Raw genomic sequence first — 25,578 nt, 5'->3', positions numbered from 1 at the left:
CACTGTCCATGTTTGCCTTTGAAAGTCTTGGTTGCCTTGATCGGCTGAGGGCTTGCGGAGCGGCTACATTCATCTTCTGTCATTGGCACAAGCCATTCCCTGAGAGGGGGCCTAGAACCGACTTGCAATAAGCCGCCGACGGGCAGCCCTTGCACTTTCTGCCTCCCCCCCGTGCTGGTGCTCCTCCTCCTCTGGTGGTCCTCCAATGTCTGCTGGCAGTGGCTGAGTCCTGCGGATAGCCAGGTTGTGCAGCATGCAGCACACGACAACGAAATGGGAGACTCACTCAGGCGAGTACTGTAGGGCTCCCCCGGAACGATCCAGACAGCGGAACCGTTGCTTCAGCATGCCGATTGTTTGCTCAATGATGTTCCTGGTTGCTTGATGGCTGTCATTGTATCGCTCTTCAGCAGGGGTGCTGGGCGCACGGAGCGGGGTCATCAGCCAGGTGCACAAAGGATAGCCTTTGTCCCCGAGAAGCCATCCCCGTGGGTAAGGCTGGGCTTCGAACATGTCTGCCACAGAAGTCTGGCGCAGGATGAAGGCATTGTGGCTGCTGCCTGGAAAGCGGGCATTGACAGCTAGGATGAGCTGTCTGTGGTTACACACCAACTGCACGTTGAGCGAATGGTAGCCCTTCTGGTTGCGGTAATCCTCGGCATTCTCTAGAGGTGCCCGCAAAGCCACATGCGTGCAGTCAATGGCGCCCTGCACCATGGGGAAGCCCGCTAATGCTGCAAAGCCCATTGCACGCTCTTGCTGCTTGTCCACGGTCATGGGGAAGGAGATGAACTGACGTCTCATTCTGAAAAGGGCAGTGGTCACCTGGCGGATGCAGCAATGTACCGCGAACTGGGAGATGTTGGAAATGTCCCCAGTAGCGGATTGGAAGGAGCCGGTGGCATAGAAGTTGAGAGCCACCGTCACCTTCACTGCTACCGACAGAGACGTCCTGCTCCTCAGCTGTGGCTGCAGATCTCTGCGAAGCAGGTGGCAGATCTCAGTGACCACCTCCCTTCTGAATCGCAGCCTCCGAAAACACTGCTCCTCAGACATGTTCAGATATGAGAACTGCTGGCGGTATACCCTGGGTGGGTAAGGCCTCCTTTGCCGACGCCTGTTGGCCCTTCTCCGTCTGGCCATGACTGGCACTCTTTCACGGCGTCTCTGAGCCCTTTGAATGCAATGCAGTAAGCCAACATTTCCACCCATTGCAGCCTCCATTATATGTTTCCAATCAATGCTATGACACTGAAAGTTAAATACTAGTGCAAAGCTCTGGCCTGAAGCCACAAGTACCTGTGCGAGTGTTGAACCAAACCAGAAAGCTCTCTACCTTTGTCTCTCTCCAAATATCCGTCTCTCACAAAGAAGGAGTGGAGCAAAATGGCTGCCATTTATACTGCAGGAGGAGTCCCCTTTAATTAGCGCCCCCCCGCGCCCCGCAGCGACTGGGAACCGTTCCCCTATACCAGTCGCGGGGGGCGCCAGGCGCACAATAGGCTGGTGCCACGGAATTTCCGGTTCGGGGCGCACAAAGGGCGTTGCACCATGAAATGACGTCAGGATCTGTGCGCGCAGCTGAGTGCGCGCAAAGGTTTTGCGCCGCCGCTAAATCTTAACTGAATTTTGCGAGAGGCGCACATTGCTTAGCGCCCCACTTCTCCTCCTCCTAAGGCGCTAGCGGCTGGCGCAAACAACTGAATTTCTAGGCCCTTGCATTTATATAGCACCTTTAACGTGGTAAAACATCCCAAGGCACTTCACAGAAGTGTTATCAAATAAAGTTTGACACTAAGCCACATAAGGAGATATTAGGACAGGTGACCAAAAGCTTTGTCAAAGAGATAGGCTTTAAGGGGCATCTTAAAAGGAGGAGAGAGGTAGAGACAAGAACTAAACCAACTAAAAGTAGGTGGTTCTGGAGCATATATGCCCAAGATTCCTCTTTAATCTAAAAACTGTTTCCTTCAGTTAATTCTCAGCAGTGGTTTTGATCTGAAGTTCTTGAACTCAATGTTGAGGTCGGAAGTTTGTAAAGTGCCTCATCAAAAGATGAGGTGCTGTTCCTCGAGCTTGCATTGAGCTTCATTGGAAGCTTTCAAGATATTAAGGGAAACTGATGAGGTATATAGATAGAAACTATTTCCGCTGGTTGGGGAGTCTGGGACTAGGGGGAATAGCATAAAAATTAGAGCCAGGCCTTTCATAAGAACATAAGAAATAAGAGCAGGAGTAGGCCATTCGGCACCTCAAGCCTGCTCCGCCATTCAATAAGATCAGGGCTGATCTGATCTTGGCCTCAACTCACTTTCCTGCCTGTTCCCCATAACCCTTGACTCCCCTGTAGCTCAAATATTTGTCTATCTCCGCCTTGAATATATTCACTGACTCAGCCTCCACAGCTCTCTGGGGTAGAGAATTCCAAAGATTCACGACCCTCGGAGAAGAAATTCCTCCTCATCTCCGTTAAATTGGCGACCCCTTATCCTGAAACTATGCCCTCTAGTTCTAGATTCCCCCATGAAGGTAAACATCCTCTCAGCGTCTACCCTGTCAAGCCCCCTCAGAATCTTATATGTTTCAATAAGATCACCTTATTTCAGGAGTGAAGTTAGGAAACATTTCTATACACAAAGGGTGGTAGAAATTTGGAACGCTCTTCCGCAAACGTCAATTGATGCTAGGTCAATTGTTCATTTTAAATCTGAGATTGATCGATTTTTGTTAACCAAAGTTATTAAGGGATATGGGGCAAAGGCGGATATATGGAGTTAGATTACAGATCAGCTATGATCTCGTTGAATGACGGAACAGGCTCGAGAGGCTAAATGGCCTATTCCTCTTTCGGTGTTCCTATCCCTTTTGTCATTTAATCACTCCTACCCTCCACCCTATCACAGACCTTTCCTTTTGTTCTTTCATCCCCTCCCCCAACCTTTTTCCCTGGCTCTGTATTTGCTGTTAAATCTCTAACTTCTTCCAGTTCTGATGACAGGTTAACAACCTGAAACATTAACTCTATTTCAGTCGCCACAGATGCTGTCTGACCTGGTGAGTGTTCCAGCACTTTCTGTTTTTATTTCAGATTTCCAGTATCTGTAGTATTTTGCTTTGGTTTGAAGTTTTAAATTGGTTACTTCCTGCAATTTTCCAATTTGAGATTGGTAACTTGAAAAAAAATGATTTGATTGCTTACTTTTCTGTTACTCATTCCTCACTGTTAGTTACCAACTAAATTGAAATACTTTTGATCTGTTCATGCTTAGTCAGCTATTTGGTGACTTAACAAGATGAGTCCTCATTTCAACCAGTCACTAACTTTAGCATGTGATGCCCTGGTATGTGACACTTTTGAAAGACGTGGCATAATGGATGTGCTAGACACAAGATTTAAATAGATAGCTACTTTTTTTGTTTAAAACGGACACACTAGCAAACAATAATAAACTCTAAAAACAAAGTTGCTTGTCCACTAAACACCGAAACACTAAATCCGCCAGGAACTGAACTTAAGTTACAACTGAAAAAGTTAGATGTTTTTTAAAAAAAAGCAAACTAATCCAAACAATTTATTGTATTTGTCCACAGCTTGAAGCTACTAGACTGTGTAATGTGAAAATCTTTGTCGTTTTTATTAACTGTAAAACAAGTAGTTTTGAACATCCATCGAAGTATACCATCATTGCTGGGAAAGTGTATTTACTGTTTTGCAGTTGTCATAAATAAAAAACCTGATACAATACCAATACATGAAGAGTTGTTAGAGAATGCTTAGTAAGTATATATTCCACCTTTAACTGACAAAAGGAGTTTGATGCCAGTAAATCAAGCGATTCACACACTTTCTGAATGACTGAAATCCTGAATCAACTAATACAAATATACTTTGCTATAATTACTTAAGACGTCAAATAAATCATACCTACTATCGAGTATGGTCTGAAAGGAAATTAAACCACTTACAGTGAACCAAAACTTCCTTTGTCTCCATAGAAGTCTTGGGTATAGTGAAACATGAAGTAAATCAGAGAGACTACAACTGCTGCTATCAGTGCCACCACTGAATGCATACAGAATAATTCTGCAGGCTCTGATCACTCATCATAAAAGGTGGCCTTCAACCCACCAAAACACTCCCACTGACAGCTGCTTTCTAAATCTGCTAAATGATACTCAAGCAGCTACATTTGAAAAGAAAAATTCTGTGGTCTGACACACAGACTAATCATTGCAAACTTCACATATGACTCCACCAAAGTTGTAATCCCATTATTATTGTGACATTACAAATACTAGCAATGATCACTTGAGGTGGGATTCTTTATAAATACAGTATTCTCTCTTTTTACAGAAATTAAGATTATAGTTTGCACCTACTAAAAATTGAAGATGATAGCCTGGAATTTGTGGTCTGGATGACGGCGAACTGGCAGCATTCGCCATCATTCTGCCTTTGAAACTGACCACACCTTCAGGATTTGGCGCATGCGCACGCGCATGTGGAAATCCTGAAGTTGTGGTCTGTCATTCACTGCTCCGATACAGGCTAAGCTACAAGCTCCAATACAAGCAAACGCTTTCGCTTCATCGCTGACTGCAAATTCCGGGCCAATGAGTTCTCGTTTTTCAGCAAACTTCAAAAAAAAATTATCTTCACGGCACAGGCCTTTGCTTGTGTTAAAATTATAAGGGACTAAGTTTAAGCTTTGGTTTAATTTTTAATACTTTATACAGGAAACTTCGCGATATCCGGCACCGACGGGACCGAGCTGCTGCCGATCTATCAAAACTTCCGGATAGACCAGCGCTAATGTTGAAGGATACGGAGGTTTTCATCTCCGTATCTGACAACAAACACTGTTGCTTAGCAACAGCTTGTAAACACTCGGCCCGTACCTTGGAAGCATCTCTGAAGCTGTTGCTAAGCTACAGAGACACTTTCCAGAGCCTGACTGTTAAAAAAAAAAAATGCTAGAAGAAAAAAAACCTAACCAAAACGGCTGCTGATTTCTGCCGTTAGATCGAGGTTTCCGGACATACAACCTCTGGATAAACCAAAGTTTCCTGTAAATGCAACTAATATATGTAAAATAAATAGAAAACATCAAAAGTCATATTTTGGCAACAGCAGAAAAAAAATCAACTGGTTTGTAGTTATCAGGAGAAATTCCAGGACGTGTTCACCTCGGCGACAGTGACCAAACTTCTGAGTTCAACCTTCATTACAGCAGCTGCCTCTGGGAGCTTGCAGGCAGGGTTTCCTGCAGCCCTGCTGCTACTTGAAAGGCAGCAGCAGCTATTTAAAGGAAAGCAGTCACTCAAAGGCAAAAAAAAACATTTTTTGGAGAGCAAACTAAGCTCTCTGTAATTCATAGAGCGCCACAGGATCCCACCCCTCCCCCTCTGGATACCAGGATCTACACTTCAAGACACCCTCCCTAAAGGAGGGAAGAGTTGTGCTAAGTGCCTGGAGGAATCAGAGGCTAAGGACACCATCATTTCCAAAACTATGGGACCTCGCAACAGATACTCATGATGGCAAAACTCAAGAAAGTTGCCGAGGTAAAGTGACTCAACAGTAATAAACACAGCCTTGCCAGCATCATCCACATCCTGACAACAAATATATTTTTTAAAATGCAGGTAGATGTATTGCCCATCAGTCTGTAAACAGTCCCATGCAAACACTCCCACAACTTACAATTCTATAATTGCTTACCATGCATGTTGATACTAAAGCAGGGAACACATACAAGCTGCAACTTACAACTGGAACTATTCACACTGACAGGCTTCACATAAACAAATGAAGGGAGAGGTTAGATTTTTTTTTCAAACAGAGTTGTTAGGATATGGAACGTCGCACCAGAAATATTGTTGGAATCAGAATTCATAATTGTTTGTAAGAACGAAGTAGATAAATATTTGAAAAAGTCAACTTTTTCCAAAGGGTTTGGAGAGCCAGCAAAGGTACGATGGGTTGAACGGCCACCTTCTGTACTGTAATTTTCTATGATTCTCTAATGATGCAAACTCTTTTACTCATGCATGCTGGGATGCAGGAATGGGCACTTGGATGTCATTGTATGAGCTCAAAAATTTCCAAGCTCTCAACCCTACTTCTCTACAGCCAGTGCAAATTAGCAAGTGGAACCAAACATATATGGGAGAAAGGCCCATGTTGGTGTTTGCCTCCAACAACCTTTTGAGCAGGCCACACTGGACATTATTGGTGACAAAACCAGAGTCAGTTGGGGCTGGGTGGAGAAGAGAATAAGCTGGATGCATACTGTGTTCTCTCTACTCACTTACTCTCAAGACAGGCATGCACTTAGTGCAAAACCAAGACATACAGCATATTGCCATGTAAACACTGTACGTAGGGGAGTCTTGCAGCCAGCATTGTAACATATGAAATAACAACAGAAAACGCTGGAAACACTCAGGCCAGGCAGCATCCGTGGAGAGAGAAACAGAGTTAACGTTTCAGGTCTGGGACCCTTCATCAGAACTGGAAAAAGCTGGAGATGTAACAGATTTTAAGTAGGTGCAGAGACAGGGAGGGAAGGAATTGAAAGAACACCCTGAGCTAAGGTAAGAGGCAGGAAAGATAAAATGTTGGAAATGGAGACAGCAAAATCATACAGCATGAAAAATGGGAGCAGGGGTTATACTGTAGTTTGAAATTGTTGAACTCAATGTTGAGTCCAGAAGGCTGTAAAGTGCCTAATCGAAAGATGAGGTGCTTTTCCTCGACCTTACATTGAGCTTCATTGAAACAGTAAAGAGGCCAAGGACGGAGAGGTCAGAGTGGGAGTGAAGCGGAGAATTAAAGTGACAGGTGAACGGAAGCTCAGGGTCCCCCTTACGGACTGAGCGGAGGTGTTCCGCAAAGCGGTCACCCAATCTGCGTTTGGTCTCCCCAATGTAGAGCAGACTGCATCGTGAGCAGCGAATACAGTATACTAAATTGCAAGAAGTACAAGTAAATCGCCGTGTCACCTGGAAGGAGTGTTTGGGGCCCTGGGAGTGGGAGGTGAGGAGGTAAAAGGGCAGGTGTTGCACCTCCTGCGCTTGCACGGGAAGGTGCTGGGCGACGGGGAAGGGCTGTTAGGGGTGACTGAGGAGTGGACCGGGGTGTCGCAGAAGGAGCGGTCCCTACGGAATGCTGAAAGGGGATGTGAGGGGAAGATGCGTTTGGTGGTGGGATCACGTTGGAGGTGGCGGAAATGGTGGAGGATGAGCCGTTGAATGTGGAGGCTGGTGGGGTGAAAGGTGAGGACAAGGGGAACCCTATTGTCGTTCTGGGAGGGAGGGGAAGGAGTGAGAGCAGAAGTGCGGGAAATGGAACGGACACGGTCAAGGGCCGTGTCATCCACAGTAGAGATGAATCCTCGCGAGGATTCATGCACCTCTAATTTCCTAAAATAACAACAGAAAATGCTGGAAATACTCAGCAGGCCAGGCAGCATCCGTGGAGAGAGAAACAGAGTTAACGTTTCAGGTCTGGGACCCTTCATCAGAACTGGAAAAAGCTGGAGATGTAATAGGTATTAAGCAGGTGCAGAGACAGGAGGGGGGGTTAGGAGGGGAGGAAGGAATTGAAAGAACACCCTGTACTTTTGTAAGAGGCAGGAAAGATAAAATGCTGCAAATGGGAATGGCAAAAATCATACCGCATGAAAAATGGGGGCAGGGATAATTATCTGAAATTGTTGAACTCAATGTTGAGTCCGGCAGGCTGTAAAGTGCCCAATCGAAAGATGAGGTGCTGTTCCTTGAGCTTTGATTGAGATTCATTGGAACAATGCAACAGGCCGAGGACAGAGAGATCAGAGTGGGAGTGAGGTGGAGAATTAAAGTGACAGGCGACCGGAAGCTCAGGGTCACCCTTACGGACTGAACGGAGGTGTTCAGCAAAGCGGTCGCCCAATCTGCGTTTGGTCTCCCCAATGTAGAGGAGGCCGCATCGTGAGCAGGGAAGGGAGGAGGTAAAAGGGCATGTGTTGCATCTCCTGCGCTTGAACGGGAAGGTGCCAGGTGAAGGAGAAGGGCTGTTGGGGGTGATTGAGGAGTGGACCAGGGTGTCGCGGAGGGAGCGGTCCCTTCGGAATGCTGAAAGGGGAGGTGAGGGGAAGATGTGTTTGGTGGTGGGATCACATTGGAGGTGGCTGAAATGGTGGAGGATGATCCGTTGAATGTGGAGGCTGGTGGGGTGAAAGGTGAGGACAAGGGGAACCCTATCGTGGTTCTGGGAGGGTGGGGAAGGGGTGAGAGCAGAAGTGCGGGAAATAGAACGGACTTGGTCAAGGGCCTTGTCAACCATGGTAGAGGGGAATCCTCGGTTGAGGATAAAGGAAGACATGTCGGAAGCACTAGTATGGAAGGTGGCATCGTCAGAACAGACGCGGCGGAGATGGAGAAACTGGGAGAATGGAATAGAGTCCTTACAGGAAGCGGGGTGGGAGGAAGTGTAGTCCAGGTAGCTGTGGGAGTCGGTGGGCTTGTAGTGGATGTTTGTTGAAAGCCGATCGCCAGAAATGGAGGCGGAGAAGTCAAGGAAGGGAAGGGAAGAGTCGGAGATGGACCATGTGAAGGTGAGGGAAGAATGGAAATTGGAAGTAAAGTGAATGAACTTATATAGTTCAGGGCGAGAGCAGGAAACGGCACCAATACAGTCATCGATGTACCAGAAAAAGAGGTGAGGGAGGGGACCTGAGTAGGACTGGAACAAAGAATGTTCCACATATCCCATGAACAGGCAAAAATAGCTAGGGCCCATGCGGGTTCCCATAGCAACACCTTTAATTTGGAGTCAAAGGAAAAGTTGTTCAATGTGAGAACAAGTTCAGCCAGGCGGAGGAGGGGGTGGTGGATGGGGACTGGTTGGGCCTCTGTTCAAGGAAGAAACGGAGCGCCCGAAGGCCGTCCTGGTGGGGGATGGAGGTAGAGGGATTGGACGTCCATAGTGAAAAGGAGACAGTTGGGGCCAGGAAACTGGAAACTGTTAAAGTGACGGAGGGCGTCGGAAAGAGTCGCGAATGTAAGTGGGAAGAGATTGGACAAGGGGAGAAAAAAGAGTCGAGATAGGAAGAGATAAGTTCCGTGGGGCAAGAACAGGCTGAAACGATGGGTCTACCAGGGCAGTCCTGTTTGTGGATCTTGGGAAGGAGGTAGAAGCGGGCTGTGCGGGGTTGGGGGACTATGACGTTGGTGGCCATGGAGGGAAGATCTCCAGAGGAGATGAGGTCAGTGACACACTTGGAAACAATGGCTTGATGTTTGCTAGTGGGGTCATGGTCCAGGCGGAGGTAGGAGGAGGTGTTGGGGAGTTGGCGTTCAGCTTCCGCACGGTAGAGGTCGGTTCGCCAAACAACAACAGCACCACCCTTATCAGCAGGTTTAATGATAATGTTAGGGTTGGATCGGAGAGAACGGAGTGCTGCAAGTTCAGAGGGAGGTAGGTTGGAGTATATGAGGGGAGCAGAGAAATGGAAACGGCCAATGTCACGTCGGCAGTTAGCAATGAAAAGATCTAGAGAGGGTAAGAGGCCAGAGGGAGGGGTCCAAGTAGAATAAGAATTTAGAAAGCAGAAGGATCAGCCGTGCGGGAGGAAGACTCCTGGCCAGAGAAGTGGGCACAGAGACAAAGGCGACGGAAGAAGAGCTCAGCATCGTGCCGAGCTCGAAATTCATTCAGATGGGGGCGTAAGGGGATGAAGCTCAGGCCTTTGCTGAGGACTGATCGTTCGGGGTCAGAGAGGGGAAGGTCAGAGGGTATAGTGAAAACACGGCAGGGGGTGAGATTGGAAGAAGGGATGGGATCAGAGGAAAGTAACGGGGAAGAAGGTTCTGGGGGGCATTGGTGTTCAAGAGTTGATGAAGCTTGCGATTCTTGACATCAGAAAGGAAGAAAAAAAGTTTTTTGTTGAAGCGTCGGATGAGTCGAAAGATGAAATGGAACTGTGGACCCGGACAGCTTTGAAATAGAGTGCGTCGGTGCTGCTGAAGAGAGAGGTCGAGGTTGTTCATGTGGCGGCGCATGGCGTTGAGCGTGGATCTCAAGATGTGGCGTGAGCAGTAGTTCGAAGAATGATGAATATCGAGGAGATATTTGTAATCCTGGGTGGATCCGAAACATGAAGGGTGGGAGTTTAGTTGGAATCCACGTGGAATAACTCTGAACTGGACTCAACATTGAGTTCAACAATTTCAGATAATTATCCCTGCCCCCATTTTTCATGCAGTATGATTTTTGCCATTCCCATTTGCAACATTTTATCTTTCCTGCCTCTTACAAAAGTACAGGGTGTTCTTTCAATTCCTTCCTCCCCTCCTAACCACCACCCGCTCCCCCCCCCCCCACCGCCGTCTCTGCACCTGCTTAATATCGGTTACATCTCCAGCTTTTTCCAGTTCTGATGAAGGGTCCCAGACCTGAAACGTTAACTCTGTTTCTCTCTCCACGGATGCTGCCTGGCCTGCTGAGTATTTCCAGCATTTTCTGTTGTTATTTCAGATTTCCAGCATCTGCAGTATTTTGCTATTATACCTCTAATTTCCTGATTTATACTGTGCCTAACAGTGCTGCTACTTTTAGGATGCCTATAAACTACTCCCACCAATATTTTCTGCCCCTTGTTGTTTCTTAGCTCCACCCAAACTGATTCTAGGAGGGAGAAGGGTAGGAGGGTGAAGGGCAGCAGGGTGAAGGGTAGGAGGGGTAACTAAATTCCAATGAATGAGGAGATGCATAACAATGAAGCAGAGATGGAAGAGAAAATGGAAGGCAATAAATGGGGGAAATGGATAGCAATGAAGGAGAGAAGGAAGGGGTAAAGGAGGAGGGAGAAGGGGGTAGAAATGTAAGCAGGGTTTTGGGGGGGAAGGGAGAGAAGATGGAGTGCTTTAGGGTTGGGGAGGAAGGGAAGCAGCAACTTTAACTGAAGGAGGGGGAAAAAGTGCCAGCGTGAACTAGGGAGGTGGAAGAAAAGTGCTGGTTTGAACTGGGTTGAGGGGTGAGAAGGCGGCCAAACTGAATAGCAGGAAAAAGAGAAGAGTGCCAGATTGAACTGGGAGGGTTGGAGGAGGAGAGTCTCTGCGAAAGGTTGGAGAGCTAGATGAGTGACAGTGTCTCCATGAGCTGAGTACAGAGGAGGCAGAGTAACTCTCTGGACTGTGGCAGGAGGACTGTTGAAGTAACTTTTGGGACAGTGATAGTTTATATTACAAGTTTCAGATCTGTCCAAGATATTTTCTCAAGACAGTGGTCCTGGTCATTCTCATAAGTGGTCCAAGCATCTTACATTAAGCAGCCCATGCTGTCCAATATCTAATTATACAATAGCATAACTCAGGGGTGTAACAACAGGATCCCCTTGTGATCTGTAGTGGATACTACGGGGGGGGGGAATTTTCCCAGCCCCGGGGAGGCGGGTATGGAGGCGGGACTGCCGGGAAAATGGCAGAAACTGGGAGCGGGTGCCGACCCCACTCCCAACCCGCCTCTGTGTCATCTTCCCGGGAGGCGGGTCCCCGACTCGCGCAATGACCGATCTCCTCGAGGCGGGAAGGGGATTAGAGCCAATTAACAGGTAGTTAATAGGCAGTTTTGAGGCTTATCCCCATTTTACCCCTGCAAGTGCGGGCTTCCCGACGGCTGCGAACCTCGCCAGTGTCAGCGAGGCGAGCAGTGGGTCTGCGGGGGTGAGAGGGGTCGAAAAGTCCGCTGTAGAGGTGAGTGACGGGTGCAAGCGTGGAGAGGTAAGTATGAGAGGTGAGCGTAAAGTGAAAAAGTTTACTTACCTTTGCTTCTTCCTGCAGGCTTCAACCCTTGGGGATCCAGAGGTTCCTCATCTCAACGGCAGAGATGACAGAATGGCTGCTACATTCTCAGATGCAGCAGCCATCTGCTTTCTGCTGAGAAGAGGGGTTTTGGTGAGTCTTCTGTGCAAGAGCTCACCTTAGAACAGAGATTGTCAGTGTAAACAAATTTTCAACAGATGAAACGTCATATGCTGACGTCCTCTGTCACCGGCTTTCCTTTAATTGGCCGGCTAAGCGCTTAACAAGGAAAATCAAGGGAACATAGCGTGGGTTGGTCAGACGTTGTTGGGGGTGGGAATGAAACCCGAAAAGCAGCAGTCGCGTCCCCATTGACAAAATCCAGCCCATGTCTTTACGATGCACTTCTTTAATCTTTCTGAAGGCAGTGTGAGAAATACGTAGGAAAACAAAGCCAGAATAGTAATCTTTAAGCCGTATTATTTACAAATAGCAAGTAAACATAGAGAGCAACAAGGCAAATTCAACTCAATCTCATTTCTCTCCGCAAAAAATGGGGGAAAACAACTTGTATTTATATAGTGCCTTTAACGTAGTAAAACTTCCCAAGGAGCTTCACAGGAGTGTCATAAAACAAAATTTGACACCGAGCCATGTAAAGTGAAATTAGGACAGATGACCAAAAGATTGGTCAAAGAGGTAGGTTTTAAGGGGCATCTTAAAGGAGGAAAGAGAGGTAGAGAGGCGGAGAGGTTTAGGGAGGGAATTCCAGAGCTAAGTGCCTAGGAAGCTGAAAATACGGCCACCAATGGTTGAGCAGTTAAAATCAGGGATGCTCAAGAGGCTAGAATTAGAGGAGTGCAGATACCTCGGGGGGTTGTGGGGCTGGAGGAGATTACAGAGATGGGGAGGGGGCGAGGCCATGGATTTGAAAACAAGGATGAGAATTTTAAAATCGAGGCCTTGCTTAACCAGGAGCCAATATAGGTCAGCGAGCACAGGGGTGATAGGTGAGTGGGACTTGGTGCGAGTTAGGACACGGGCAGCAGAATTTTGGATGACCTCAAGTTTAGGTCGGGTAGAATGTGGGAGGCCAGGCAGGAGTGCGTTGGAATAGTCAAGTCTAGAGGTAACAAAGGCATGGATGAGGGTTTCAGCAGAAGATGAGCTGTGGCAGGGGCGGAGACATGCGATGTTACGGAGGTGGAAATAGGCAGACTTCGTTATGACATGGAAGCTCATTTCAGGGTCAAGTATGACACCAAGTTAGTGAACAATCTGGTACAGCCTCAGACAGATGCTAGGGAGAGGGATGGAGTTGGTGGCTAGGGAATGGAGTTTGTGGCGGGGACCGAAGACTTCCCAATATTTAATTGGAGGAAATTTCTGCTCATCCAGTGTTGGAGTCTGACAATTTAGAGACAGTGGAGGGATCAAGAAAAGTGGTGGTGAGGTAGAGCTGGGTGTCGTCAGTGTACACGTGAAAACTGACGCTGTGTTTTCGGATGTTGCCGAGGGGCAGCATGTTGATAAAAAATAGAAGGGGGCCAAGGATAGATCCTTGGGGGACACCAGAGGTAACAATGCTGGAAGGGCAAGAGAAGCCATTGCAGGTGATTCTCTGGCTATGATTAGATAAATAAGAACAGAACCATGCAAGTGCAGTCTCACCCAGCTGCACGACAGTGGAGAGGCGTTGGAGGAGGATGAACTGGTCAAAGGCTGCAGACAGGTCGAGAAGGACGAGGAGGGATAGTTTACCTTTGTCACAGTCACACAGGATGTTATTTGTGACTTTGATAAGAGCCGTTTCAGTACTGTGATGGGGCAGAAACCTGATTGGAGGGATTTAAACACGGAGTTCCGGGAAAGATGGGCACGGATTTGGGAGCCAACAACACATTCAAGGACTTTGGAGAGGAAAGGGAGGTTGGAGATGGGGCACTAGCTTGCAAGGATGGAGGGGTCAAGGGTTGCTTTTTTGAGGAGAGGGGTGATGACAGCAGATTTGAAGAGGGGGACAGTACCTGAGGAGAGAGAACAATTAACAATATCAGCTAACATGGGAGCCAGAAAAGGATGTTGGGTGGTCAGCAGTTTAGTGGGAATGGGGTCGAGGGAGCAGGAAGTGCGTCTCATGGACAAGATGAGCGCAGAGGCGCCATGAGGGGAGATCGGAGAGAAACCAGAGAAAGATGCATGTTCAGGCCTAGGGCAGGGGGAAACCTTAGAGAAAGTTTGGTCCGGTGGGCTAGGGGAAGGAACGCAAGTGGCAGAGGCAGCTGATCGGGTGGTCTCAATCTTAAAGACAAAAAAGTCCATGAGCTCCTCGCACTTGTTGAAGGTGAGGGTGGAGGAGACAGGGGAGAGGGGTTTAAGAAGACAATTTGCAGTAGAGAAAAGAAGCCTTGGGGTTATCTTTGCATTCCAGAATGATCCTGGAATAGTGAACAATTTTGGCAGATGAGAGCAGGGTCCGATAATGCTTTATGTGGTCCAGCCAGATCTGGTGGTGAATGACTAAATCAGTTGTCCGCCATATCCGTTCAAGTCTGCGTCTCTTGGACTTAAGGGAGCGGAGATGAGAGCCGTACCAGAGGGAAGAGAGAGTAATGGTTAGAGACTAGGGCATATAAGGTGGTGGTGAGGGTGTGGTTGAGCAGATCGGTGGTTGCAGAAATATTGTAGTGAATTGAGGGCCAAAGGCCCGTTTGGGATGTTGTATGTGCAGATGTAAGAGATGGGAGAGGGTTTTTTCCAGGGGCAGACACAGAAAGAAGTAGGGTTGGAGGATGTGGGTGGAAAGCGATACAAGGAAGTGGTCAGCGATGGCCTTATCTGTAATTGATATGATGAGAGTAGAGATGCCACGAGAGATGTCAAGATCAAGGGGGTGGCCATGAATATGGGTTGGGGAGTTTACATGGAGGGCGAGATTAAGGGAGGATAGGAGGGTAGTGAACTCAGGATGACGAATTGAGATGGAGGTTAAAATCATCGCGGCTGAGGGAGGAAAGCAGTGAAGATATCTCTGTGATAAAATTTTTATGGTACTTGGGTGAGCGGTAGAGAACGAGAATTTTAAATGAGATGAGAGGGGTGGAACAAGGAGAGATGTTCAAAGGAGGAGAAAGTGCCAGAGGAGTAGGGGGGCAGACAAAGGTGTGATTTGGTGACGAGAGCCACACCGCCACCATCATGGTCTGGGCGGGGCAAGTGGTTGAAAGTACAGCCAGGCAGGAAGGCTTCATTTAGGGGTGTGGTGTCATCACCCCTCAGCCAGGTTTCCGTCAAGGCCATGATGTCGATGCACTCATCCATGATAAGTTTGCTGATCATACAAAGCTGGGTGGGAATGTAAGTTGTGAGGCGGATGCAAGGAGGCTTCAAGGGGATATAGACAGGCTAAGTGAGTGGGCAAGAACATGGCAAATGGAATATAATGTGGAGAAATGTGAAGTTATCCACTTTGGTAGGAAAAATAGAAAAGCTGAGTATTTTTTAAATGGTGAGAGATTGGGAAATGTTGGTATTCAGAGGGACCTGGATGTCAATTGTACACGAATCACTGAAAGTTAACATGCAGGTACAGCAAGCAATTAGGAAAGCAAATGGTGTGTTGGCCTTTATTACAAGAGGATTTGAGTATAAGAGTAAAGATGTCTTACTGCAATTATATAGGACCCTGGTGAGACCACACCTGGAGTTTTGGTCTCCTTACCTAAGGAAGGATATAATTGTCATAGAGGGTGTGCAACAAAGATTCACCAGACTGGTTCCTGGGATGGGGGATTTTCCTATGAGGACAGATTGAGCAGACAAGGCCTATATTCTCTAGAGTTTAGAAGAATGAGAGGTGATCTCATTGAAACATACAAAATTCTTACGAGGTTTGACAGGGTAGATGCAGGGAGGATGTTTCCCCTGGCTGGGGAGTCTAGAACCAGGGGTCACAGTCTCAGAATAAGGGGTTGGCCATTTAGGACTGAGATGAGGAGAAATTTCTTCACTCAGAGGGTGGTGAATCTTTGGTATTCTCTACTCCAGAGGGTTGTGGAGGCTCGAGACACTCCAGCCAAGGGAAACAACCTCTCAGCATCTACCCTGTCAATCCCCTTCAGAATCTTGTATGTTTCAATGAGATCACCTCTCATTCTTCTAAACTCCAGAGAGTATAGACCCATTCTACACAATCTCTCATCATAGGACAGACCTCTCATCCCAGGAATCAATCTAGTGAACCTTCGTTGCACCGCCTCCAAGGTAAGTATATCCTTCCTCAGATAAGGAGACCAAAACTGTGCAGAGTACTCCAGGTGTGGTCTCACCAAGGCCCTGTACAATTGTAGCAAGACATCCTTACTCTTATACTCTGTGGTAAACCACTGTATACCTGTCTGTATGTGTATGTGTATTCCACTAGGTACAGGTCTGGACATGCCTCGGCTGACTCCTCCCACTATTCCAGGTATATAAGTGACTACCTCCCAGTCCCTTAGTATTCTGGACGGGTCGACCATTCGAGACAAGACCTTCATTCTTTAGTTAATAAAAGCCTGGTTGTTACTCGCTTAACCTCAGTCTTTTGAGTAATTGATGGCGCATCAATTTTATTAACTAAATTTTTTATAATGGAGAAGATCCTCACACCAGCATGCCTGGATCTGGACAGTCGGGAAGCGGACGCTTCCAACAAGTTTGCTCACTGGCTCACGTGCTTCGAGACATTCCTGACTGCCTCCACTGTGGTCGAAACGGATGCGGACAAACTGTCTGTCCTGATCTCCAAGGTGAACCACCGAGTGTACTCAGTCATCCGGGACGCGACCTCGTACACAGCCGCCCTCCAGCTCCTCAAGACCCAGTACACGCGCCCTGTGAACGAAGTATACGCCAGGCACCTTCTGGGGAGTCGCAAGCAACAACCTGGGGAATCGACTGAGGAATACCTCCAAGCGCTGTCCGTGCTTGGCCGGGCCTGTGGGTGTAAGGCGGTAACGCCCGCGAAGTACACGGAGGAACTGATCCGGGATGCCTTCGTAGCGGGCCACAGGTCCAACTACACCCGACAGCGACTGCTGGAGCAGAGTGACCTCACCCTCGACAAAGCCTCCGAAATCGCTCTAACGTTGGACGCAGCCTACCGGGGCATGGATGCCTACTCCTCTACACCGTGGACGCCGCGGGGAACGACAACCTGGGACACGGTAGGACAGCCCCATAGCACCGTGCCACCCCAGCCACAGCCCAACAACGGCCCAACTACCGCAGCAGTGTCCCAAAGCCAGACAGCAGTACCCCAAGGCCAGAAATGCTACTTCTGTGGACAGGCCAAACACCCCAGAGCGCGCTGCCCGGCGAAGAATGCGACCTGCTCGGGCTGCGGGAAAAAGGGACACTACGCCAGCGTCTGCAAGGCCAAAGCCACCCCGAACGCCAGCAGCGCCGCGTGTGGACCGGGCGAGCCGCCATCTTGGGCCCCCAACAGCGCCGCGTGTGGGCCGTGCGGGCCGCCATCTTGGGCCTCCCCAGCCATGTGCAAACCACCGCAGCAGCAGCCATCTTGGACGACTCCAGCCACATGGGAATCATGGACGCCGCCATCTTGGACATCAGCCGGGACGCAGCAGACCGCCAACCCCCCCCCCCCCATCTGATACCCGCAGCGACACACCGACCCCTACGCTGGCCTCTGTTATGCTGGACCAAACGAGACCGCACCAACTAGCTCGGTCCAAAATGGACGTTAAGGTAAACGGCCATGCAATAAACTGCCTTTTTGACTCCGGGAGCACAGAGAGCTTCATCCACTCCGACACGGTGCGGCGTTGCTCTCTCCCAGTCCTGCCTGCGCACCAGCGGATTTCTATGGCCTCCGAGTCCCAGTCAGCGGACATTGGCGGCTACTGCGTGGTGACACTAGTAGTAGACGGGACTGTGTTCAATAATTTTAAACTCCTGGTCCTGCCCGACCTCTGCGCTGCCGTCCTACTGGGGTTAGATTTCCAGTGCCACCTCAAAAGCGTTACGATGGCGTACGGTGGCCCCCTCCCCCCACTCACAGTCCGCAGCCAGCAGCCTCCAAATTGCTCGCCGCGCACCAGATGCAACCTCTCCACACTCAGAGTCCCACCCCCCCCACTGTTTGCTAACCTCACCCCCGACTGTAAGCCCATCGCCACAAAGAGCAGGCGATACAGTGCCGGGGACAGGGTTTTCATCAAAACCGAAGTGGAGCGGCTCCTGAAGGAGGGGATTATTGAGGGCAGCTCCAGCCCCTGGCGAGCCCAGGTTGTGGTCGTTAAGACCGGCGAGAAACAATGCCTGGTCATCGGCTACAGCCAAACAATAAACCGCTACACCCTGCTGGACGCCTACCCACTCCCCCGCATAGCTGACATGGTCAACCAGATCGCGCAGTACCACGTCTTTTCGACCATTGACCTGAAATCAGCGTACCACCAGCTCCCCATCCGCCCTGAAGACCGCCAGTATACTGCTTTTGAGGCAAACGGCCGCCTCTATCACTTCCTTAGGGTTCCCTTCGGCGTTACCAACGGGGTCTCCGTCTTCCAAAGGGAGAGGGACCGGATGGTCGATCAAAACGCGCTGCAGGCCACTTTCCCTTACCTAGACAATGTGACCATCTGCGGCCATGACTTGCAGGACCATGACGCAAACCTCGAGAAATTCCTCCGCACCGCCCAACTCCTGAACCTGACATATAACACGGAGAAGTGCATATTCCGCACAGACCGCCTCGCCATCCTTGGCTGTGTTGTGGAACACGGGGTCATCGGTCCCGACCCGGACCGGATGCGTCCCCTTATGGAACTCCCACTGCCCCACTGCCTAAAAGCCCTGAAGAGGTGCCTAGGGTTTTTTTCCTACTACGCCCAGTGGGTCCCCTACTATGCAAAGCCCGTCCGCTGATCAAATCCACCTCTTTTCCCCTGACGGCAGAGGCCCGCTTGGCCTTCCACCGTATCAAGGAGGACATTGCCAAAGCCACCATGCACGCAGTGGACGAATCCATCCCCTTCCAGGTGGAAAGCGATGCGTCCGACTTCGCCCTGGCCGCCACCCTTAATCAGGCGGGGAGACCTGTGGCATTCTTCTCACGAACCCTCCAGGGCCCGGAGACCAGACACTCCGCGGTCGAGAAGGAGGCCCAGGCTATTGTGGAGGCTGTGCGTCATTGGAGGCACTACCTGGCCGGAAAACGATTTACCCTGCTCACTGACCAGCGTTCAGTTGCTTTTATGTTCAACAACAAGCAGAGGGGCAAAATCAAAAATGACAAGATCTTGAGGTGGAGAATCGAACTTTCCACCTACAACTACGAGATCTTGTACCGGCCTGGGAAGCTCAATGAACCCCCAGATGCCCTATCGCGTGGCACCTGCGCCAGCGCGCAGATCGATAGGCTGAGGGCCCTCCACAATGACCTCTGCCACCCGGGGGTCACCAGGTTCTTCCACTTCATCAAGGCCCGCAACCTGCCTTACTCCATCGAGGAGGTCAGGACCATGACCAAGAACTGCCAAGTCTGCGCTGAGTGCAAACCGCACTTTTATAGACCAGACAGAGCCCACCTGATAAAAGCCACCCGCCCTTTCGAACGCCTGAGCGTCGATTTTAAAGGGCCTCTCCCCTCCTCCGACCGCAATGTGTACTTCCTCAACATCATTGACGAGTACTCCCGTTTCCCGTTCGCTATCCCCTGCTCGGACATGACCAGTGCCACGGTCATTAAATCTCTGAACAGCCTCTTCACCCTGTTCGGTTTCCCCAGCTATATCCATAGCGACCGGGGCTCATCGTTTATGAGCGACGAACTCCGCCAGTACCTGCTCGCTAGGGGTATAGCCACAAGCAGGACCACCAGTTACAACCCCCGGGGGAACGGACAGGTAGAAAGAGAGAATGCAACAGTTTGGAAGGCCGCCCTACTAGCCTTAAAGTCTAGGGGCCTTCCGACCTCCCGCTGGCAGGAGGTGCTCCCCGATGCGCTCCACTCGATTCGGTCACTGCTCTGCACTGCCACCAATGCCACCCCTCACGAGAAAATGTTTGTCTTCCCAAGGAAGTCCACATCGGGGACATCGTTACCGCCATGGCTGACGTCCCCAGGGCCGGTACTACTGAGAAGACACGTGAGGGCCAATAAAACGGACCCCCTGGTCGAGAGGGTCGACCTCCTCCACGCCAACCCCCAGTACGCTTACATTGCGTACCCGGACGGGCGGGAGGACACAGTCTCCATACGAGACCTCGCACCCTCGGGGACCGCTGTAGGACGGGAGGACACAGTCTCCATACGAGACCTCGCACCCTCGGGGACCGCTGTAACCCACTACCCATTACCACCCCCCCCCACGACCCGATATCCAACCCCAGCAGCCGGCTCGCCTTGGACCGTCACCCACGAGGACTACACTCCAGGGCCCCAGCCTACACGGGACGCGACGCCGGAAGCTCCACCACCCCTGCCGTCGCCAAGTCGATCACAGCGGCAGACAAGACCTCCGGAGAGACTCCAATACACAAACTTTTAAATACACTTCACCCCGCCGGACTCATTTTTAAACAAGGGGTGAATGTGGTAAACCACTGTATACCTGTCTGTATGTGTATGTGTATTCCACTAGGTACAGGTCTGGACATGCCTCGGCTGACTCCTCCCACTATTCCAGGTATATAAGTGACTACCTCCCAGTCCCTTAGTATTCTGGACGGGTCGACCACTCGAGACAAGACCTTCATTCTTTAATTAATAAAAGCCTGGTTGTTACTCGCTTAACCTCAGTCTTTTGAGTAATTGATGGCGCATCATACTCCAATCCCCTTGCAATAAAGGCCAACATGCCATTTGCCTTCCTTATTGCTTGCTGTACCTGCATGCTAACTTTCTGTATTTCTTGCACGAGGACACCTAAATCTCTCTGAACATTTAAAAGTTTCTCACTATTTAAAAAATATTCTGGTTTTCTATTCTTCCTACCAAAAGAATAACCTCACATTTCCTTACATCATACTCCATCTGCCACCTTACTGCCCACTCACTTAGTCTATCTAGATCCCTTTGCAGACTCTGTGTTCTCCTCACAGCTTACTGTCCCACCTAGCTTTGTATCATCAGCAAACTTGGATACATTACACTCGGTCCCTTGATCTAGGTCATTAATATAGATTGTAAATAGCTGAGGCCCCAACACTGATCCTTGCGGCATCCCACTATTTACAGTCTGCCAACCTGAAAAAGATCCGTTTATCCCTACTCTCTGTTTTCTGTCCATTAATCAGTCCTCTATCCATGCTACTATATTATCCCCAACCCCATGAGCCCTAATCTTGTGAAATAACCTTTTATGTGGCACCTTATCGAATGTCTTTTGGAAATCCAAATATACTACATCCACTGGTTCCCCTTTATCTGCCCTGCTAGTTACATCCTCAAAAACTCTAATAAATTTGTCAAACACAATTACCCTTTCATAAAACCATGTTGACTCTGCCTAATCATGTTATGATTTTCTAAGTGACTTGATACCACTTCCTTAACAATGGATTCCAGCATTTTTCCAATGACTGATGTCAGGCTATCTAGCCTGTAGTTCCCTATTTTTTATCTCCCTCCTTTCTTGAATAGCAGTGTTACATTTGAGACCTTCCAATCCGCTGGGACCATTCTAGAATCTAGAGAATTTTGGAAGATCAAAACCATTGCATCCACTATCTCTTCAGCTACCTCTTTTAGGACCCTAGGATGTAGGCCGTCAGGTCCAGGGGATTTGTAGGCTTTTAGTCCCATTAGTTTCTCTCGTACTTTTTCTCTACTTATATTAATTACGTTAAGTTCCTCACCCTCATTAGACCCTTGGTTCCCCACCATTATTAGTATGCTTTCTATGTCTTCTACTGTGAAGACAGATACAAAATATTTGTTTAACGTTTCTGCCATTTCCTTATTCCCCATAATAATTTCTCCTGTCTCAGCCTCTAAGGGACCAATGTTTACTTTTGCTACACTCTTCCTTTTTACATACTTGTAGAAGCTCTTACTATCTGCTTTTATATTTCTTGCTAGTTTTCTCTCATTCTATTTTTTCCCTTTTTATCAATTTTTTGGTCAATTTTTGCTGGTTTCTGAACCTCTCCCAATCCTCAGGCTTACTATTATTCTTTGCAACATTATAAGCTTCTTCTTTCAATCTAATGCTATCCTTAACTTCTTTAGATAGCCACGGTTGGATCACTTTTCCCGTGGAGTTTTTGTTTCTCAATGGAATGTATTTTTGTTGAGAATTATGAAATATTTCTTTAAATGTTAGCCGCTGCTTATCTACCGCCATACCTTTTAATCTATTTTTCCTATCTACCTTAGCCAGCTCACCACTCATACCTATGTAATTGGCTTTATTTAAGTTTAAGACTCTAGTTTCAGACTTAGACAAGTCACTCTCAAAATTAACTTGAAATTCTATCATATTATGATCACTCTGCCCCAGAGGATCCTTTACTATGACATTGTTAATTAACCCTGTCTCATTACACCCTCAAGATTTAAAATAGCCTATTCCCTGGTTGGTTCCATGACATATTGTTCTAGGAAACTGTCCCGAATGCATTCCATGAACTCGTCCTCCAGACTACCTTTGCCAATTTGATTTGTCCAGTCTATATGAAGATTAAAGTTCCCCAAGATTATTGCATTACTATTTCTTGATTAATATTCTGTCCAACAGTATAGCTACTGTTAGGGGGTCTGTATACTACTCCGACCAGTGTTTTCTGCCCCTTGTTATTCCTTATCTCCATCCATACTGATTCTACTTCCTGATCTTCCGAGCCGAGCCGAGATCCTTTCTCGCTACTGTCCTTATGTCATCCTTTATTATCAGGGCTACTCCCCCTCCTTTTCCATTCTGTCTGTCTTTTTGAAATGTCAAGTACCCTGGAACATTGGCCTAGAAATTGAGTTTGCGCTGCGCCAGGGCTTTAGCGCTGGAAGTTAGCGCCGGCGCTAAAGCCCTTTGCGCGCGCCAAAAATTCAGTAGCGCCGCGCCCAAGCGGCTGCCGGCGCTACTGAAGGGTTTTAGCGCCTGAAAACTGGCGCAACGCGCCGCATTGCGGCGCTATTCCGGCGCTGCGGCGGGCTCGGGAAGTGCAGGCCTCCTCCTTCCGTTAAGGAGGAGCTGCCTGCACCCGGCCGCGGCCCGCGCAAATCTCATCAAAAATGAGCCCGGCACCTCGGACAAGTGCCGGGCTTGCATCTGTTCCGGGGGGCGGGGGGGAGAAGTCCGGGGAGGGAGCTGCGGGCAGGCGGCCGGCGGGAAAGCGGCCGGCCGCCGCGCCTCCTTAAAGCGCCGGCGCAGACTCCGGCAACACTCGTTTGCCGGAGTCTTAGTTGCGGCTGCCACTGGCGAGGCGGCCGCAACTGAATTTCGGCTTGGGGCCGGGTTACCACGGCAACCGGGACGCTGCGCACACCGATGACGTCATCGGTGCCGGCGCAGCGCTACCGGTCTACCGCCGCGGAAGGGCGCCAGGCAATTTAGGAACCGGCGCCAATTGCAGCGCTAGGCCCTCTAGCGCCGCAAAATCGGTGCTAAGGGCACTGAATTTCTAGGCCATTGAGTTCCCAATCTTGGCCACCTTGCAACCATGTCTCTGTAATGGCTATTAGATCAAACCCATGTATCTCTATTTGTGCCACTAGTTCGTCTATCTTGTTACGAATGCTTCATGCATTCAGATAAAGAGCCTTTAATTTAATTTTTTTACCATTATTCCCTGCTTTGACCTTATTCTCTGCTGCACTGGCACCATTAAACTCTCTCTCCCTTCCTGTCACACTCTGCTTATTTTTACTCAAATCGCAACACTGCTCTATTGCCTTGACCTTTCGCTTTAGATTTCTAAATTTCCACTCACCTGGCCCCTCCCCCCTCCTTTTTTTTAAGTTTAAAGCCCTATCTACAGCCCTAGTTATTCGATTCGCCAGGAAAGTGGTCCCTGCCCGGTTTAAGTGGAGCCCGTCTCGACAGAACAGCTCCCTCTTTCCCCAGTGCTGGTGCCAGTGCCCCATGAATTGAAACCCCTTTTTCCCACACCACTCTTTGAGCCACGCATTTAACACTCTGATCTACTGGACCCTATGCCAATTTGTGCGTGGCTCAGGTAGTAATCCAGAGATTATTACCCTTGTGGTTCTGCTAATTAATTTAGACCCTAGCTCCTCATTCTTATTTCTACTGATGTCGTTGGTTCCTACATGGACCATGACAACTGGATCCACCCCCTCCAACTCCAAGTTCTTCTCCAGCCGCGAGGAGATATCCTTAACCCTGGCACCGGGCAGGCAACATAGCCTTCGGGACTCTCTTTCGCGGCTGCAGAGAACAGTATCTATCCCCCTGACTATACTGTCCCCTACTACTACCACATTCCTTCCTTCTCCTCCCCCCACTTGGATGGCCGCCTGTACCACAGTGCCATGGTCAGTTTGCCCATCCTTCCTGCGGTCCTTTTCCTCATCCATACAGGTACAAAGTACCTCATACCTGTTGGACAAGGTCCAGGGCTGAGGCTCCTCCATTACTACATCCTGGGTCCCCATACCTTCCTGACTCGCATTCACACCCTCCTGTCCCTGACCACTGACGAACTCTAAAGTACTATTTAACCTAAAGGGTGTGACTGCCTCCTGGAACAAAGTGTCCAGGTAACTCTCCCCCTCCCTGGTGCATCGCAATGTCTGCAACTCATACCCCAGCTCAACAATTCTGAGCCGAAATTCCTCGAGTTGCAGACACCTACTGCAGATGTGGTTGCTCGGGATCGCGATGCTCTCCACAGACTCCCACATGGTGCAGTTACGACACACCACCTGCCCTGCCATCTCCAACCTTGTTTTATTTATTAATTAATTAGTTAAAGATTTTATTCAATCGATATTTTAGGTTTATTGTTTGATTATTTTATTTAAAGTTGTTAATTTAATAAGTACTGGCAAGTTACAGTTTCTCAGCTCTTAATTTAACCCCCTTCCGTAACTTAGAGAGCAAAAAAGAGCTGTAATACTCACCAACCAATCACCTACCTGCTCTCCTGTAACATCACTCTTTGATGTCGTTTTTGAATCGGAGCCTTGTCGCTGCTTTAATTCAGGTCTGCTCTTGGGCCGCTCTTTACCCTTTCGCCGCTGCCGCTGCTTTAATTCAGGTCCACTCCCGGGCCGCTCTTTATCCTCTTGCTGTTGCTGCTTTGATTCAGCTCCGCTCCCGGGCTGTTCTTTATCCTCTCGCCACTGCTTTCAAACATCGACAAACTGTTGTCCAAGTTTGGAGACAGGTGTAACGGGCGAGTAAAATCCAGAAGCTATTTCAAGGGTAGAGAATTGGAGGATGGAGGTTATTTCCATGGAAATGAGGATACAGGAGATGTGCAGAATCGGTTGCGGAGCCAAAAGATGATGGCAAAGTTGGGGGTCACCATAGATCAGAAGCACGGAGAAATGTAACTCACGAGCCAGAAACCAACAAAGCTGTAAAACCAGTAGAACGAGTCAACCAGCTCAGCAGAGAACAGCAGCGGTGGGGGAAGGGCTGTAGATGACCAGTGTTACGTTAAAATTTTATCAGAACAGCAAATAATAAACCACACTCACCCCTGTCCCCAGCGTGGACTGAATTACTTGATTTTAGCATTACCGTTCCTTCTAGTCATCTTGTAACTACTGAACTCCTGCATTATTAGCTTTGAGCTTTGGACTCCAGGAGTAGCTCC

General features: G+C 48.9%; 1 protein-coding gene across 10 annotated transcripts in view; it reads right to left on the bottom strand.

The window, feature by feature from the left end:
• dlg2 (discs, large homolog 2 (Drosophila)) overlaps window positions 1-25,578 on the bottom strand; it is a 1,642,261-nt gene that overhangs the window by 1,449,348 nt on the left and 167,335 nt on the right. The window lies entirely within an intron of this gene.

Source organism: Somniosus microcephalus, chromosome 10 (assembly GCF_052327205.1).
Source record: "Somniosus microcephalus isolate GS21.2 chromosome 10, FLI_Smic_1.0, whole genome shotgun sequence".
In the NCBI taxonomy this organism is placed as follows: domain Eukaryota; kingdom Metazoa; phylum Chordata; class Chondrichthyes; order Squaliformes; family Somniosidae; genus Somniosus; species Somniosus microcephalus.
Note: the sequence above shows the minus strand (reverse complement) of the source record. Positions and strands in the feature narration are given on the sequence as shown.